The sequence below is a fragment of the Erpetoichthys calabaricus genome, chromosome 4 (assembly GCF_900747795.2).
Source record: "Erpetoichthys calabaricus chromosome 4, fErpCal1.3, whole genome shotgun sequence".
NCBI lineage: Eukaryota > Metazoa > Chordata > Cladistia > Polypteriformes > Polypteridae > Erpetoichthys > Erpetoichthys calabaricus.
In genome coordinates this window covers 303,230,604-303,249,833 of record NC_041397.2, presented here as the reverse complement: position 1 = coordinate 303,249,833, position 19,230 = coordinate 303,230,604, and positions in this window count along the sequence as shown.

The following is a 19,230-nucleotide window of genomic DNA, read 5'->3' as shown; positions in this document are numbered from 1 at the left end:
GTTGCTTAGCTATCTCAGTGACTTCCCTCAGGGAAATGGACATTGATCACCCATCAGCTTCTCGCTCTGCCTTCTCTATTGGGATCAGGAGCTCCTCAAAGTGTTCCTTCCACCGCCAAACAACATCCTCAATCCAAGTCAGCACTTCTCCACCCTTGCTGAGAACAGTTTAAGTGATTCCCTGCCTTGAGTTTCTGAGTTGCCTGATGGTTAGCCAGAACTTCTTTGAGCATGATTGATAGTAGCTTTTGGTGGTCTTTCTGAACTCCTCCCACAACTGGGTTTTTGCTTCCCTGATCACCAAGGCCACAGCCCTTTTAGCCAGTTGATACCTCTCTTGCTTTACGAGTCTCCTGTGCTAACCATACATGGAAGACCTAATTTTTCAGCCTGATGGTATTCCTCATCTCTGGTGTCCATCATTGGGTCCTTGCCACCTCAAGAGGCACCTATGGCCTTCAGGCCGCAGCTCTTTGCAGCAGTTTCCATAATGGAAGGCTCATTTGGGTTCTTTGTCCCCAGCCTCCCCCGGTATGCAAGAAAAGCTCTTTTAGAGGTTGGAGCTGAAAGCCTTCTGGACAGGGCCCACCTGCCCAGACATTCCCAGTCCAACTTCACTATTCCCTTGGGGTTTCCAGGTCTGTCCAGGATCCTCCGCCATCATCTCACCCAGTTCATCACCAAGTGGTGATCAGTTCACAGCTCTGCCCCACTCTTCACTCGAGTGTCCAGAACATTTGGCCATAAATCTGATGATACAATTATGAAATCAATCACAGTTCTTTGGCCTAAGTTGCTCTGGTATCAGGTCCACTTATTAGCCACCTTATGTTTGTTATGGACAAATCATGCCTATCAGAGACGTCAAATAACAAAACACCCCTCAGGTTCAGATCAGAGACACTCCTTCCAATCATGCCTCTCCAGGTGTCTCCATCGTTACCCACGTGGGTGTTGAAGTTGCCCAGCAAAACTATGGAGTCCCCAGCTGGGACCCTTTACAGGATTCCCTCCAGTGACAACAAGAAGTCCTGATACTCCGAACTGACATTTGGTGCATAGGCACATATAGCAGGCAGAGTCCTCCCCTCTGCAACATTTGCCACACAGGTAGCTCTCTCATTCTCCGGGACGAACTCCAACGTAGCATCGACCAGGCAGGGACTCAATAAGAAGCCCAGTCCCACCCGAAGCCTTTCCCCCAGGGCAAATCCAGAGTAAAAGAGAGTCCAGAGTGTTTCGAGGGGTTTGGTTCCAGAACCAAGCGAGTGAATCCAGCTATATCTATATATTAACTCTCCGCCTCACCACCCAACTCCGGCTGCTTTCCTCCAAGAGAGATGACATTCCATGTCTCAAGAGTCAGATTGTGTGCCTATGTTCCAGTCTGCCAAGGCCTCTGCCTTCAAGTGCCGTCCTGGTCACATTGCACCCGGCCCCTATACCTCCTGCAGGTGGAAGACCCACATGTGGACATTCCCATGTTGTGTTTTCGGGCTGTGCACAATTGGGCTGCATGTAGGCCTGGCCACCAGACACTCACCTGTGGGCACTCTTCCCAATCCTGGTTCCAGGATGAGGCCCAAGTAACCCCATAACCCATACAGCCCAGATGTATCTCTGCCTTCCCTTTATGAATTGCCTGTTGGTTTGCCAGAACCTATGTGAGCCTGGGATACCCTTTTTAAATTCATGGGTTTGCTTCACTAGGGGCTTTGAATCACACTTTATCTGACCACCTCACCTAGGACCAGTTTGTCACGGGAGGCCCTACCAGGAGCTTCTGCTCCAGACAACATAGCTCCCTGGGTCACAGGGGCACACAAACACCTACACCATGATAAGGTGGCAGTTCCCAGAGTGGAGTTTCTAACTCAATTATTTAATTATTCGTTTTGACTTTGGCAATGCCGGTTAGTAATTAAATAATTCTGTAAAGCTCCTTATTTTATTTACCTCACTTTCCTGGTGTAGGAGGTGGTCTCCAGCATTTAGACTTATATCAAGGTAGCTCAAGTACACTCGTTTTAAAAACGCAATAATACAACTTATTCATAAGCCCAAGGTTTATAGAAGGATTATAGAAATATAACAACGGCATATACATATATATTGACTGAACACAGACAGACTAGACAGACAAACATACAGGTGCTGTTCATAAAATTAGAATATCATGACAAAGTTGATTTATTTCAGTAATTCCATTCAAAAAGTGAAACTTGTATATTATATTCATTCATTACACACAGACTGATGTATTTCAAATGTTTATTTCTTTTAATGTTGATGATTATAACTGACAACTAATGAAAGTCCCAAATTCAGTATCTCGGAAAATTAGAATATCAATTAAGACCAATGCAAAAAAAGGATTTTTAGAAATGTTGGCCAACTGAAAGGTATGAACATGAAAAGTAAGAGCATGTACAGCATTCAATATTTAACTGGGGCTCCTTTGGCCTGGATTACTGCAGCAATGCGGCGTGGCATGGAGTCGATCAGTCTGTGGCACTGCTCAGGTGTTATGAGAGCCCATGTTGCTCTGATAGTGGCCTTCAGCTCTTCTGAATTGTTGGGTCTGGCGTATTGCATCTTCCTCTTCACAATACCCCATAGATTTTCTATGGGGTTAAGGTCAGGCGAGTTTGCTGGCCAATCAAGAACAGGGATACTGTGAAAGATGAATGTTCTCTTCGTTCCCTTGTACTAATCCTTGTCTAAGAAGTTAAGCAGAAGTAATCTTTAAAAGCATGCTTTGCTGAGCAAACAGAAAATATTTGTCCAAAGGACTCAAGGTCTAAGCATTCCACACATGAGACTGCCTTATCACGTTTTCCCTTAGTTTACATCTGAACGCCATAACAGAGGGGCCAAGAAATCAAGTTACACAAGGGGCGTTGAAGGGGCTCAAGGATTGTGTAAAATAAAAGTGTTGACTGTTGCATTTCATAATGATATTAAATCACGCATTCTAGGGGTATAAAAACTTTGCCCCACCCAACAGACGGGGTCCAGAAGAGCCCTGACGCTGTCATGTAATATTGATTGCCTGCTTTTCTGAAACTCTGCTCACTGTGATGCTGAAAAATAAATCTGCTATATGACCACACCTGCTGTCTTGTCTGAAGTCTTCGTCCACAATACCATGGTCCTTAAACCAGGTATTGGTAGCTTTGGCACTGTGTGCAGGTGCCAGGTCCTGTTGGAAAATGAAATCTGCATCTCCATAAAGTTCGTCAGCAGCAGGAAGCATGAAGTGCTCTAAAACTTCGTGGTAGATGGCTGTGTTGACCTTGGACCTCAGAAAACACAATGGACCAACACCAGCAGATGACATGGCACCCCAAACCATCACTGACTGTGGAAACTATACACTGGACCTCACGCAACGTGGATTCTGTGCCTCTCCTCTCTTCCTCCAGACTCTGGGACCTTGATTTCCAAAGGAAATGCAAAATTTACTTTCATCAGAAAGCAGCAGTCCAGTCCTTTTTGTCTTTAGCCCAGGCAAGACGCTTCTGACGCTGTCTCTTGTTCAAGAGTGGCTTGACACGAGGAATGCGACAGCTGAAACCCATGTCTTGCATACGTCTGTGCGTGGTGGTTCTTGAAGCACTGACTCCAGCTGCAGTCCACTCTTTGTGAATCTCCCCCACATTTTTGAATGGGTTTTGTTTCACAATCCTCTCCAGGGTGCGGTTATCCCTATTGCTTGTCCACTTTTTTCTACCACATCTTGTCCTTCCCTTCGCCTCTCTATTAATGTGCTTGGACACAGAGCTCTGTGAACAGCCAGCCTCTTTAGCAATGACCTTTTGTGTCTTGCCCTCCTTGTGCCAGGTGTCAATGGTCGTCTTTTGGACAACTGTCAAGTCAGCAGTCTTCCCCATGATTGTGTAGCCTACAGAACTAGACTGAGAGACCATTTAGTCTTTTGCAGGTGTTTTGAGTTAATTAGCTGATTAGAGTGTGGTACCAGGAGTCTTCAATATTGAACCTTTTCACAATATTCTAATTTTCCGAGATACTGAATTTGGGACTTTCCTTAGTTGTCAATTATAATCATCAACATTAAAAGAAATAAACATTTGAAATACATCAGTCTGTGTGTAATGAATGAATCTAATATACAAGTTTCACTTTTTGAATGGAATTACTGAAATAAATCAACTTTGTCATGATATTCTAATTTTATGACCAGCACCTGTATAACACAGTGAGGTTGGGTGTTTACTGGTATTTAGAGTTCTAATTTATCTTGGCATAGATAAATAGTTTTGAAACACTAAGTCTTTAAAGATGATGTCCAATGCTGTGTGGAGTTACTTTTGTTGCTGCTCCTGGTTGAAGTGAACGATTCTTCTTTTAGAACACTAGAACATTCAGCTCAGTCGTATCTACATAATTCTTCTAAAATAATAGCAAGTGTAGTTTTAAAGTCCCTAAAGTACTATAGTCTACTACACTACTTGATAGCTTATTCCATGTGTAAAGAAAAACTTCCTAAAGTTTGTGCGAAACTTACCCTCAACAAGTTTCCAACTGTGTCCATGTGTTCTTGATGTATTCATTTTAAAGCAACAGTCTCGATCTACATCAACAACAACAACAACCTCTTTCTGTGAAGTGTATTACTTGTACTGAATTTATCTAATTTTTGACATCCTTTGCATGTCCAACCTACTTGGAAAGGGATCTCTCTCTGCATTGCATTTCTCAAGACTTCTTTCATTTGTTTACCTACAAGGGTTTATTTTTTGGGAGTTTTTTTCTTGTCTTCTTAGGGAGTCAAGGCTGGGGTGCTGTTAAAAAACAGGGCCTGTTAATTGTGGCACCACTTGTGTAATTTTGGGCTATGCAAGAAGTAAATTGTTGTTGCTGAATCAGCATAGTTGCTCTTCTCTGGACTTTTTCCAGCGCTGCTTTGTCCTTTTTGTAGCCTGGAAACCAAAGCTGTACACAGTACAAAAGATAAGGTCAAACCAGTGTGTTATAAAACTTGAGTATAACCTCCTTGTACTTGCACTGTACTGTACACAACAAGGTGCTATATAACATGACATTCTGTTAGCTTTCTTAATGGCTTCTGAACACCGTCTGGCAGTTGATAGTGTTAAGTCCAGTACGACTCCTATATCGTTCTCATAAGGTGGACTTTCAGTTTTCAATTTTCAGACCTCCCATTGTGCATTCAAACCTAACATTTTTACTTCCTACATGTAATACTTTACAATTACATACATTAAATTTCATCTGTCACAAATCTGCCCAAGGCTGTATGCTGTCCAAGTCCCTCTGAAATAATTCAATGGATTAGTTGATCTGCCCATCCACCTAGCTTCTTGTCATCTGCAAACTTAACCAGCATTTTACTTATATTCCTATCCAAATCATTTATATTTAGTATATTAAAAATAGCAGCAGCCCTAGCACTAGCCCTTGTGGAACACCACCCTTAACATCAGCCTGATAGGGTTCCTTTCACTATCACCCTCTGCTTCCTGTGTCAATTCTACACCCATATACACACAACACCCTGCAGTCCCATTTCTTTTAGTTTGATGCCCAACCTCTAATGTGGCACATTATCAAATGCTTTCTGAAAGTCCAGATAAATCATATCATATGCTCCACTTTGACTGTATCCTTTTGTTGCTTCCTCATTGAATTCCAGCATGTTGGTAACACCTCTTCCTCTGAACATGTGCTGACTGTTCAGTAAAACTCCTGTTCTTGTCATGTGTTACTCAAGCTTTCCCTTAATAATTCTTTACATTTATTTACCTGTGATGTATGTTAAGCTTACTGGCCTATCGTTACCTCTTTATATAATGGGATAATATGAGTTTGTCATTTTCTAGTTCTTCAGAATTTCCCCAGTGCACAATGACTTCCTAAAAATATGAGTAAAGGATTTATATGTGTATTAATTAACCTCCTCAAGAACTCAAGGATAAATATTATCTCTTGATTTTCAGATCTTACAATGTGTATTCAAACCTAACATTTTTACTTTCTGCCTGTAAAACTTTACATTTATTTAAATTAAATTTAATTTGCCTCAAATCTGCCCAAGTCTTTATCCTGTCCAAGTCCCTCCATAATGATTCAGCGAATTTTAGATTGTCTGTCAGTCTACCTATCTTGTTATCATCTGCCAACTTAACCAACTTGTTACTTATATTCCTATCCAAATCATTTCTATATATAAAAAACAGCAGCGGCCCCAACACTGACCCCTGCTGGACATCACTCTTAACATCAGCCAGTTCTGATAGGGTTCCTTGCACCATCACTCTCTGGTTCCTGTGTCTGAGCCAATTCTGCACCCGTCTACAAACATCACCCTGAACTCCCACTTCTTTTAGCCTGATGCCCAACCTCTCATGTGGGCCCTTATTTTTTTTAAAGCATTTGATAAGATTCATTATATCATATGCACCACCTTGGCTGTATCCTTTGGTTGCTTCCTCTTCCAGCACATTAGTAAAACATGACCTCCCCGGCGGAACCCTTGCTGACTCTTCAGTAAAACTCCTATTCTTGCCATGTGCTGCTCAGTTTTCTCTTTAAAAGTTACTTCCATCAGCTTATCTGTGATACATATCCATCCATCCATTCTCTTCCGCTTATCCGAGGTCGGGTCGCGGGGGCAGAAGCTTGAGCAGAGATGCCCAGACTTCCCTCTCCCCGGCCACTTCTTCTAGCTCTTCCGGGAGAATCCCGACGCGTTCCCAGGCCAGCCGGGAGACATAGACCCTCCAGCGTGTCCTGGGTCTTCCCCGGGGCCTCCTCCCGGTTGGACGTGCCCGGAACACCTCACCAGGGAGGCGTCCAGGAGGCAACCTGATCAGATGCCCGAGCCACCTCATCTGACTCCTCTCGATGCGGAGGAGCAGCGACTCTACTATGAGCCCCTCCCGGATGACTGAGCTTCTCACCCTATCTTTAAGGGAGAGCCCAGACACCCTGCGGAGGAAACTCATTTCAGCCGCTTGTATTCGCGATCTCGTTCTTTCAGTCACTACCCATAGCTCATGACCATAGGTGAGGGTAGGAACATAGATCGACTGGTAAATTGAGAGCTTTGCCTTATGGCTCAGCTCCTTTTTCACCATGACAGACCGATGCAGAGCCCGCATCACTGCGGACGTCGCACCGATCCGCCTGTCGATCTCACGCTCCATTCTTCCCTCACTCGTGAACAAGACCCCGAGATACTTAAACTCCTCCACTTGGGGCAGGATCTCGCTACCAACCCTGAGAGGGCAGTCCACCCTTTTCCGGCTGAGGACCATGGTCTCGGATTTGGAGGTGCTGATTCACCATTCATTCATCATTGTGATACATATTAAGCACATTATTGCTAGTTTTACTTGCATAATGCATTGACTGCAGAGTAATATGAAGCCTCTTTGATCTGAATGGTTGTCATTGTGGAAGAAATTTACGGGCACCCCGTGACTGGATGTCTCAATTCAGGCAATCAAACACAGGCAGGAGAAAGCTTCAATTATTCTTCTTTATTATCTAAGTCTTGTAAGAGGCAACGCTTACAGGAGCAAACAAAAAAAGCACCTTATTAGCAAGTGTTACAAAGAAGGGGAGCTTTTCAGGCTCCATCTGTACACTTCATTGATTAGATCACAATTCGAAGGAATTCATTACATAATCAGAAAACTTTTAACATGATTGGTTACACCCAGTTGCTAACAGGACATAACAAACATTGATACACTAACCACAACCTGGTCCACTAGGTAGATTGACAGTCCTGTTAGTTTAGGAGTACGTGACTTTTAAGGAGTGTTAAAAAGTACACTACGTGCACAGAATGCACATTCATTTTTGTTCTGAACCATATGCTTCTTTCTTTTCCTTCTTAGTTCATCAACAGGTAACTTATCCTGAGCATAACAATAAAACAGGGATTATGTCTTACAATAAGACCTTTTCTCTTAATCTTTAATTCCTTTTCTTAATAGCTCAAACATTTATAATAGTGAATATTAAAATAATACCTTCAGCCTTTAAGCATAAACTCAGAAGAATATGAAACTCAGCACATGCTAGGTGCACATCAGACCAGGATTCAAATTCAACTCTTACATCATACACCCTGGGGCCTCATGTATAACGGCGTGCGTAGAACTCACACTATAACATGGCGTAAGCACAAAAGCGGGAATGTGCGTACGCACAGAAAAATCCAGATGCAGGAATCTGTACGTACGTAAACTTTCACGTTCTTCCACTACATAAATCCCGATCAGCGTGAAAAGTAACGTACGTGCATGCGCCTTCTGTCCCGCCCAAACTCCTCCCAGAATTATGCCTCTTTGAATATGCAAATCAATATAAATAGCCTTCTGTGAAAAGACAATGGGAAAAGCACGGGGGGAAATATAAGAATTTCAGCGAATACCAAGTGGAGGCAAAGGAAAAACGTACTGTTTGTTGGTTTAAACAGTGGTATAATCAACAAAAGGAAGTTGATCGAGTGACAGAGTGTTGGAGAAACTCGAAGGCTCAAGTTCACAAAGTCGCACAGTGCCCGAAGTAAAAAAGAAATCACATATCAAAGTCGCCGTGAAAAGGCGAGTCGTAGCCCACCGTCTGAGTGTCATATGAAAAAATACACAGTGGGAAAAAAGCACGAAATGTCAACTTTAATCTCGAAATTTCCACTTTAATCACGTAGTTTATTTTGTCATTAAAGTAGAACATCATAAACTTCATCTTAAAATCGTTTAATTTACTAGTTTCTCAAATCCCATTGTAACTAAAGTGGCACATTAAATGCTTTGTTCTGTATTTGATCTTCTATGTGCTCTACATGTGTGAATCACTACCTGCTTCTTAAACGGGCTTTCTCTTTCTCCGACAGGACACATAATCCATTACATTCGTGATATTACAGCCATCCATCCATCCATCCATTGTCTCCCGCTTATCCGAGGTTGGGTCGCGGGGGCAGCAGCTTGAGCAGTGATGCCCAGACTTCCCTCTCCCCGGCCACTTCTTCTAGCTCTTCCGGGAGAATCCCAAGGCGTTCCCAGGCCAGTCGGGAGACATAGTCCCTCCAACGTGTCCTGGGTCTTCCCTGGGGCCTCCTCCCGGTTAGACGTGCCCGGAACACCTCACCAGGGAGGCGTCCAGGAGGCATCCTGATCAGATGCCCGAGCCACCTCATCTGACTCCTCTCAATGCGGAGGAGCAGTGGCTCTACTCTGAGCCCCTCCCGGATGACTGAGCTTCTCACCCTATCTTTAAGGGAAAGCCCAGACACCCTGCGGAGGAAACTCATTTCAGCCGCTTGTATTCGCGATCTCGTTCTTTCGGTCACTACCCATAGCTCATGACCATAGGTGAGGGTAGGAACATAGATCGACTGGTAAATTGAGAGCTTCGCCTTGCGGCTCAGCTCCTTTTTCACCACGACTGACCGATGCAGCGCCCGCATTACTGCGGATGCCGCACCGATCCGCCTGTCGATCTCACGCTCCATTCTTCCCTCACTCGTGAACAAGACCCCGAGATACTTGAACTCCTCCACTTGGGGCAGGATCTCGCTCCCAACCCTGAGAGGGCACTCCACCCTTTTCCGGCTGAGGACCATGGTCTCGGATTTGGAGGTGCTGATTCTCATCCCAGCCGCTTCAGACTCGGCTGCAAACCGATCCAGAGAGAGCTGAAGATCACGGTCTGATGAAGCAAACAGGACAACATCATCTGCAAAAAGCAGTGACCCAATCCTGAGCCCACCAAACCAGACCCCCTCAACGCCCTGGCTGCACCTAGAAATTCTGTCCATAAAAGTTATGAACAGAATCGGTGACAAAGGGCAGCCCTGGCGGAGTCCAACTCTCACTGGAAACGGGTTCGACTTACTGCCGGCAATGCGGACCAAGCTCTGGCACCGATCGTACAGGGACCGAACAGCCCTTATCAGGGGGGCCGGTACCCCATACTCTCGGAGTACCCCCCACAGGATTCCCCGAGGGACACGGTCGAATGCCTTTTCCAAGTCCGCAAAACACATGTAGACTGGTTGGGCAAACTCCCATGCACCCTCCAGGACCCTGCTAAGGGTGTAGAGCTGGTCCACTGTTCCGCGACCAGGACGAAAACCACACTGTTCCTCCTGAATCCGAGGCTCGTCTATCCGATGGACCCTCCTCTCCAGGATCCCTGAATAGACTTTTCCAGGGAGGCTGAGGAGTGTGATCCCTCTGTAGTTGGAACACACCCTCCGATCCCCCTTCTTAAAGAGGGGGACCACCACCCCGGTCTGCCAATCCAGAGGCACTGTCCCTGATGTCCATGCAATGTTGCAGAGACGTGTCAACCAAGACAGTCCTACAACATCCAGAGCCTTGAGGAACTCCGGACGTATCTCATCCACCCCCGGGGCCCTGCCACCAAGGAGTTTTTTGACCACCTCGGTGACCTCAGTCCCAGAGATGGGGGAGCCCACCTCTGAGTCCCCAGGCTCTGCTTCCTCATTGGAAGGCATGTTAATGGGATTGAGGAGGTCTTCGAAGTACTCCCCCCACCGACCCACAACGTCCCGAGTCGAGGTCAGCAGCGCACCATCCCCACCATATACAGTGTTGACACTGCATTGCTTCCCCTTCCTGAGACGCCGGATGGTGGACCAGAATCTCCTCGAAGCCGTCCGAAAGTCGTTCTCCATGGCCTCCCCAAACTCCTCCCACTCTCTGAATAATTAAAATACTGAGATGTATACGTGATATCTTTTTCATGATGACAGGAATGAAAGCATGTTTTTAAACATGGGGACACGGTGGCACAGTGATTGTTCATATCTCACGCAAGAGGCTTGCGGCGCCATGCGCAACCTTCGATGAAATAATTTATTACAGAAGTACTGTCTCTTTCAAACGTACTAACCTCCAATTCCTGTCCTTACTTTTTTTTCTCCAAAAATCCAATCGCCACACAATCAGCTATATAGACGTGAAGCCATCTGTAAGCTTAAAATGCCGATTCTTCAAAACTTTTAAGGAACATTGAAATATCTTCGTAGTACATGTTTAATTATTATATCCGTCTATCCTTCCAGTGTCGCGTCAGCACCAGCAAGAATACAACGCAATGCAGGAACAATCCCTGAACTAGCTAGCGCTGCGGCACCGTGTCCTCACATGTTTAATTATTAACAATACAGATTATTTAAATGAAGTTAAAGTTTTATCTGTATAATATAATCAACATATTTTGCTGCATTTCATCTTAAAAATGAATACCGTCATCATATGTAAATACGCGCTTTATAAAGTGGCACAGGTTGTGCAATATTATAACTGTAGTGCAAGTTTACAGTGAGGTAATTGTACTTATAAGTAAACAGTTCTACAAGGAGCACTTGATGGACTGATGTAGTGCGTTTAGAGTTCTTGGGATGAAACCTTTTCTAAACCGCAAAGTCCATACTGGGAAGTCTCTAAAGCGTTTTGCCGTGGCTTAGCAGCGTCTGCTTCATGCTGTATACCGATATTTCTCTTTCTGATAAGCTGCTGCTGTGATTCTCCACTCAGATACAGTGATATAAATACTCCGAGTGGTGCAGTGAGAGTAATATGGAAAAAGATGATCTGCTGTGGCAACCCTTAATGGGAGCAGCTGAAAGAAGAAGAAGATGCAGTGAGAGTTACAACGCTAAAGCAGTTATGGTATTTGGAATACTATGACTATTCCCTGCACCATTATATTGCTGCAGGTTAATTACAATCAGATGCATTGCACTAATAAACAATATGCAGTTAGTTTCAGTGTATTTATAAAGCCGCGTCAGGAATGTGGAGCTAAGAAAGAAAGGGTGACCACACAGGAACAGTAGCACTGCTTTGACACTGGGTGCCGCCAGTCTGCAAAACCGAGCGGAGAAATTGCGTACGCCAAGGTTTGAGTTACCGTGGAAATGTGCGTGGCTTTACGCCAAGTTTAGGTTTTATACATCGCGATTTGAGCGTGGAAATGTTCGTACGCAACATTTCTGTGCGTACACACCGTTTATACATGAGGCCCCTGAGCTCCCACTTCTCGCTTTGGAGTACTTTCTTTCTCATTGCAATATGGTCCTTTGTTCGTTGTTTTCTGCGCTTTCCTCGATTAGGCCCTTTGCTGTGTCATCTGCAACTTCATAGGGAAAGCAATTACCCTTTCTGGTTCAAGATTTTAGATGATGAAGTTCCCTTATTGAAGTAATGGCTACTTCACAGCCTTATCAGATTACTGGATCACAGTTTTGGCTTGGCAGACTGGAACTCAGTTTTTTGGTTGACAAAGCAGAGATATTGTCAGTTTCAACTGCCCAAAGAGAGAGAGAGAGAGAGAGAGAGAGAGAGAGAGAGAGAGAGAGGGGCCCATCTGCTTTTTAGTTTCAGAGAACAGGTTTAGAGAGAGGTTATTTTGGAGGATGTGCTCAGGACTGACACTGGTGTCCCAGGGAATTCCCAGAGAATCTTTGAGCGTGTGCAGAATTCTGAAGGGAGTCAGAACCTCTCTTCCATTTACAAAATCAGGGACTGCTCATAGGTGAGTTATTCTATCCATCACAGTTGTTATTTCTTGAATTGTAGGTCTTTATTATCACTCAAGTCCCATTTGTACCTTCTGGCTCAAGACATTTCTGCAAAGAGGCTTCTGAAAATATGTCAGTGAAACATTGATTTGCACCTAAGTTGTCAGATGAAGTCTGGGTAGATTCTGGTATGAAGAGTTAATTCACTTAGTTTGGAATGTAAGCAGGAAAGGTGCAGCTGGATGTCTGCTAAATATGCTACCTTAACAGGCCTGGTAGACCACTAAAGCCTAGTAGAGCGGGCAATGCCCACTTTGCCCTACACATACCAACAAAGTTTCTCCAGAGGCCCTGGGGCATGTGTTTGCATGGGAAGATAAAAAGAAATCCACAATGGTGCTCCCCAAATTTCCAATGTGGTGAATCATTGACCTCAACTGAGATTATCATTGATGATTAGAAGGACAACTTTGAGGACCTCTAAAACCTCTAACCTCTATAGGGGCAGAGTGGTGGCTCTGAGGCTAAGGATCTGCGCTGGTATCCCGAAGGTTGCCGGTTTGAATCCCCGTCACTGCCAAAAGAGATCCTACTCTGCTGGGCCCTTGAGCAAGGCCCTTAACCTGTAATTGCTCCAGGGGTGCTGTGCAATGGCTGACCCTGCGCTCTGACCCCAAGGGGTATGCGAAAACTAACAAATTCCTAATACAAGAAATTGTATAAGGCGAAATATAGAACAAAAAAAAAAAAATCAGTTTTACCTGGTGGCAATGGGACCACTGGATTCTTTCTGAACAGGGTCTGTCCAGAAATGCTAAAAGCAATGGATATTGTTTCAGCATCATGGTTACTTTTTTCACAGACGCATTTACAAAACAAAAGACGCTGATGGAGAAGTGTGAAAGGATTTAAGGTGGGCCGGTATTACGAGTTTTTTCGTAGGCTTCAGAATTCTAGTGTTAAGAGAAGAAGGTTGAAGGGGATATCCTCCAAAAATATCTTATGTCTCTGGTCTCACTATGATAGCAGCAGGGCAGATAAAGAAAAGAAAAAATCACTTTTACAGAGGAGAGGGAAGCAAAGTTACTAAACATAATCAGGACCAACAGTCAATGTCTTCCCAGTTTCTGTTTCTCCACACTCCAAAAAGGATGAAAGCAATCTTCACCAGTAAGTAGCTTGAGAAACACCTTCCGCTGTAACACAGTTCAAGGAGGATGAGTTTTTCAAACTAAATGAAAAAGACCAAGGTAAATAGGGTTTTTTATCTTTTAACAACTTCCTGCATTAATGGCTTCACTTGTGGGGAACAGATCTCTTAGACATTCACTTCATTAAAGGAGTTACCCCTTAGTTACCAGAAACTGAACCTCAAGCACTTCTCCTAACAGGACTCAGGTTACACCAGAGTTTTAATTACAGACATACACAAACACACACACACACATATGAGAATAAAGAAAAGTGTAATCATTAAAATATGAATTATTTCACAGAAACTCCATCTCCAGCTGCAAAAGCATAGATCATACAAGAACTGCTTAGAAACCTAGCAATAGCAAGCAACTGGCTACATCCAGTGCCTCTTTGTGACGAGCAATAGTTATTTACCCCAAAGGATTAGGGAAGCTTTGTATTGGGAAATGGATAACCAAAAGGGACAGAACAAATGAGTGATATTAAACAGGAAGAAGTCAGAGCTGGGAAGTCAAATAGCACGATCATCAAAGCATAAGGTCAGAACACAAAGACAGAAATACCATTCCTTAAATAATTTTGAAGCATTTGGAAGAATATTTTATCCATGTACTTGGATAAAAATTACATCATGGAAACCAAATGGCAACAAAAGATTTGCTCCAAAATGATAAAGCTCAGGATAGTAAAAGCAAAGTACAAAACATTGGCGCAATAACATCAGGAAAACAACAAAAATAATTATATATTAAAAAGCCACAATACCTGTCAAAGATTGGTAATAGCAAATATATTTTTATCATTCTATCTCTTGTCCTATGTGTATCTTCAGCACTATTCCTCACTATCTGCATGTGTGTGGATGTCTCGTTACCGGCACTCCATCTCTCAAGTGCATTCCCGCAAAGCCAGCTTCTCAGATTCTGTTGTCATTTTTGAGGCACCTCTCTCACCTTCTGTCTGGTTTTATACTTGCTGTCTTTGAAGGCAACTCTCTCAGCATGCTTCATAGACCTCTTCCTTGTGCATCTCACACTCACACTTCCTCTTTCGTTGCATCACCTAAGCCAAATTGACCAATCAGATTGCTCAGAAGCACTGGACACAAAGACCTTTGCTGTTTTATTATATAGTAGATGCATGCGTAAACTAATGATAGGAATGAAATTACAATGTTCAAACCTAACATTCACAATGCTCTTGAACAACAGGAGACTCTAACCCAGTGTTTCCCAACCTCAGTCCTGTGGCCCCCCCTGTGGCTGCAGGTTTTTGTTCTAACCAGCTTCTGTTTTTAATTAGACTCCTGGGCTAATTAAGTGATGTGTTATTTCCCAAGTTCTGTGTTTTGGGAACAATATAGAAATTAGAAAACTAAGTTTGGTAAATATATATATATATATATATATATATATATATATATATATATATATACAGTCATATGAAAAATTTTGGGAACCCCTCTAAGCCTGCATAATAATTTACTTTGAACAAAAAAGATAACAGTGGTATGTATTTCATTTCCTAGGAACATCTGAGTACTGTGGTGTTTTCTGAACAAAGATTTTTAGTGAAGCAGAATTTAGTTGTATGAAATTTAATCAAATGCAAAAAACTGGCTGTGCAAAAATTTGGGTACCCTTGTAATTTTGCTGATTTGAATGCATGTAATTGCTCAATGCTGATTACTTGCAACATCAAATTGGTTGGATTAGCTTGCTAAGCCTTGAACTTCATAGACAGGTGTGTACAATCATGAAAAAAGTTATTTAAGGTGGTCAATTGCAAGTTGTGCTTCCCTTTGACTCTTCTCTGAAGAGTGACAGCATGGGATCCTCAATGCAACTCTCCAAAGATCTGAAAACAAAGATTGTTCAGTCTCCTGGTTTAGGGGAAGGCTACAAAAAGCCATCTCAGAGGTTTAAACTGTCAGTTTCAAGTGTAAGGAATGGAATCAGGAAATGGAAGGCCACAGGCACAGTTGCTGTTAAACCCAGCAGGTCTGGCAGGCTAAGAAAAATACAGGAGCGGCATATGAGCAGGATTGTGAGAATGGTTACAGACAACCCACAGATCACCTCCAAAGACCTTGCTGCAGACGGTGTATCTTTACATCGTTGTACAATTCAGAGCAATTTGCACAAAGAACATCTGCATGGCAGGGTGATGAGAAAGAAGCCCTTTCTGCACTCACACCACAAACAGAGTCGCTTGTTGTATGCAAATGCTCATTTAGACAAGCCAGATTCATTTTGGAACAAAGTGCTTTGGACTGATGAGACAAAAATGTAATTATTTGGTCATAACAAAAAGCGCTTTGCATGGCGGAAGAAGAACACCGCATTCCAAGAAAAATACCTGATACCTACTGTCAAATTTGGTGGAGGTTCCATCATGCTGTGCAGCTGTGTGGCTTGTTCAGGGACTGGGGCCCTTGTTAAAGTCGAGGGTCGGATGAATTCAACCCAATATCAACAAATTCTTCAGGATAATGTTCAAGCATCAGTCACAAAGTTGAAGATACGCAGGGGTTGGATATCTCAACAAGACAATGACCCAAAACACAGTTCGAAATCTACTAACAACAACAACAACATTTATTTATATAGCACATTTTCATACAAAAAGTAGCTCAAAGTGCTTTACATAATGAAGAAAAGAAAAATAAAAGACAAAATAAGACATTAAAATAAGACAACATTAGTTAACATAGAAAGGAGTAAGGTCCGATGGCCAGGGTGGACAGAAAAAACAAAAAAAAACTCCAGAAGGCTGGAGAAAAAAATAAAATCTGTAGGGGTTCCAGGCCACGAGACCGCCCAGTCCCCTCTGGGCATTCTACCTAACATAAATGAAATAGACCTCTTTGTAGTTAGGGTTCTCACGGAGTCACTTGATGCTGATGGTCATACAGACTTCTGGCTTTTAATCCATCCATCATTGTTGGAACATCATGGTGCTTTGGGTAGACCACCACCAACAGGACACCGGAAAAGGAAACAGAAGAGAGAGTAGGGGTTAGTACAGATTTTGAATGAATAGTTATTATAATGAATTGGATATACAGAGTATCAGGATTAAATTAAAGTGAAGTTATGAGAAGGCCATGTTAAAATAATGTGTTTTCAGTAGTTTTTTAAAGTGCTCCACTGTATTAGCCTGGCGAATTCCTACTGGCAGGCTATTCCAGATTTTAGGTGCATAACAGCAGAAGGCCGCCTCACCACTTCTTTTAAGTTTTGCTCTTGGAATTCTAAGGAGACACTCAGTTGAGGATCTGAGGTTACGATTTGGAATATAAGGTGTCAGACATTCCGATATATAAGATGGGGCGAGATTATTTAAGGCTTTATAAACCATAAGCAGAATTTTAAAGTCAATTCTGAATGACACAGGTAACCAGTGTAGTGACATCAAAACTGGAGAAATGTGTTCGGATTTTCTTTTCCTGGTAAGGATTCTAGCAGCTGCATTCTGCACTAATTGCAAACGATTGATGTCTTTTTTGGGTAGTCCTGAGAGGAGTGCGTTACAGTAATCTAGCCGACTGAAAACAAACGCATGAACTAATTGCTCTGCATCTTTCGATGATATAAGAGGTCTAACTTTTGCTATGTTTCTTAGGTGAAAAAATGCTGTCCTAGTGATCTGATTAATATGCGATTTAAAATTCAGATTACAATCAACGGTTACCCCTAAGCTTTTTACCTCCATTTTGACTTTTAATCCTAATGCATCCAGTTTATTTCTAATAGCTTCATTGTATCCATTATTGCCAATCACTAAGATTTCGGTTTTCTCTTTATTTAATTTGAGAAAGTTACTATTCATCCATTCTGAGATACAAGTTAGACATTGTGTTAGTGAATCAAGAGATTCGGGGTCATCAGGTGCTATTGATAAATACAGCTGTGTGTCATCAGCATAGCTGTGGTAGCTCACGTTATGTCCCGAGATAATCTGACCTAATGGAAGCATGTAGATTGAGAAGAGCAGCGGACCCAGGATAGAGCCTTGTGGAACACCATATAGGATATCATGTGTCTTTGAGTTGTAATTACCACAACTAACAAAGAATTTTCTCCCTGCCAGGTAGGATTCAAACCAATTTAAGACACTGCCAGAGAGGCCCACCCATTGACTAAGACGATTCTTAAGAATATTATGATCAATGGTGTCAAATGTGGCACTCAGATCTAAGAGGATGAGAACAGATAAATGGCCTCTCTCTGTCCTTTACTACTTTAACGAGTGCAGTTTCTGTGCTGTGATTTGTTCTAAAACCTGACTGAAATTTATCAAGAATAGCATGTTTATTGAGGTGCTCATTTAACTGTATAATGACTGCCTTCTCTAGAATTTTACTTAAGAAAGGCAGGTTAGAGATGGGTCTATAATTTTCAAGAGCAGAGGGGTCGAGATTATTTTTCTTAAGTAGGGGTTTAACTACCGCAGTCTTAAGACAGTCTGGGAAGACCCCCGTATGTAATGACTAAGGCATTCATGCGGAGGGAGAAGTACAATGTTCTGGAATGGCTGTCACAGTCCCCTGACTTGAATATCGTCGAAAATCTATGGGATGATTTGAAGCAGGCTGTCCATGCTCGGCAGCCATCAAATTGAACTGAAGTGGAGAGATTTTGTATGAAGAATGGTCAACAATACCTCCATCCAGAATCAGACACTCATCAAAGGCTACAGGAGGACAGCATCTGGAGGCTGTTAGATTTACAAAAGGAGGCTCAACTAAGTATTGATGTCATATCTCTGTTGGGGTGCCCAAATTTATGCACCTGTCTAATTTTGTTCTGATGCATATTGCATATTTTCTGTTAATCCAATAAACTTAATGTCACTGCTGAAATACTACTGTTTCCATAAGGCATGTCATATATTAAAAGGAAGTTGCTACTTTGAAAGCTCAGCCAATGACAAACAAAAATTAAAAGAATTAAGAGGGGTTCCCAAACTTTTTCATATGACTGTATATATATATATATATATATATATATATATATATATATATATATATATATATATATATATATATATATATTAAAATGTACCAAGCAGTTATGTGGGAATAATGTATTTTTTTCTTTTTAACAATATTTTCATCTTGATTTTCATTCTTCTTTTCTAGGTGTTCTAACTGTTTAATTAATCCATTATTTACTAATTAGTGGGTCTGATGCTAAAGTACTTACAGCCTTTGATTATTCCGTGTTGTTTGCCAGTGTGTCTGCTCTGCTCATTTTTAATTGTCATTAATAAGATACAACGAAGGGGGACAACTGCACAGAGAAAGGGCAAAATAGAATGAAATCAACAAAAGAGAGTTAAGCATTTAAATCATTAGCAAAAGCAGAAATATTTCTAAATGTCTTATAAATGTACAAATCATGCTGCTGTGCTTTTCTGAATGAAGAATAAAAGAAAAATAATACCAGCTAATTAAATGAGATCAGTGCTATGAGGTGTCA